Below are 904 nucleotides of genomic sequence, written 5' to 3'. Positions count from 1 at the left end.
TACGTTGATAAGGTTGAAAGTCTTTGGATGGCGGTATAGTGACGGTTTATGATATTAAAGAAGGTTCAGGGCTTAATGTCATTTCGATGATAAAAACAGAGAGTTTGTTATGGCGAGGGTGCAGTGCCTACTTGGTGTATGTTGTCAAAGTTACGGCTGAGACAAAAGAAATGAAAGATGTTCCTATAGTGTTTGACTATCCAGGAGTGTTCCCATAGGACCTTCCAGGGTTACCACCTGAACGAAGAGTAGAATTCTCGATAGAAGAAATACCAGGAGCACAACCCGTCGCGACTGCAATAACTCCTCGACGAAGGTGTTATAATGACGAGTTTTCCCTGTGGGGTGTACCGGTGATGTTCGTGAAGGAGAAAGACGGAAGTATGAGAATGTGTATTTACTGCGAGTTGAACAAGCTTACTGTGACGAATAGATATTCGTTGACACAAATGGATGATTTGTTTGATCAAATCCAAGGTGCGAGTTGGTCCTCGCAAATAAACCTCAGAGCAGGCTATCATCAGTTGGAAGTGAAAAGTGCAGACATCCCTAAGACAACATTTCAAACGCGATATGAATACCATGAGTTTCTCGTGGTATCGTTTAGATACACGAATGCTTAAGCAGCATTTATGGTTATGATGAATAGGGCATGTCATCCGATATTAGGACAAATATTTCATTGCCTTCACTTACGATAGTTTTGATAAGTCCGACCATGTTGAACACTTGAGCAAAGTGTTGGAAGTGCTAATGAATGAGTAACCGTATGCTAGGTTGTCAAGGTGTACCATTAATACATTTCATAAGAGTTTGGATATCTCTTCAAGAAGAAAGAAAGGAATACCAGGCAAGAAGATGGATAAGGCTGATAAAGGATTATGATTGTGAAAACAAGTAGTAT

The sequence above is a fragment of the Bidens hawaiensis genome, unplaced genomic scaffold (assembly GCF_021521415.1).
Source record: "Bidens hawaiensis isolate Kalapana, Puna unplaced genomic scaffold, B.hawaiensis_p1.1 tig00026860_1, whole genome shotgun sequence".
In the NCBI taxonomy this organism is placed as follows: domain Eukaryota; kingdom Viridiplantae; phylum Streptophyta; class Magnoliopsida; order Asterales; family Asteraceae; genus Bidens; species Bidens hawaiensis.
Note: the sequence above shows the minus strand (reverse complement) of the source record.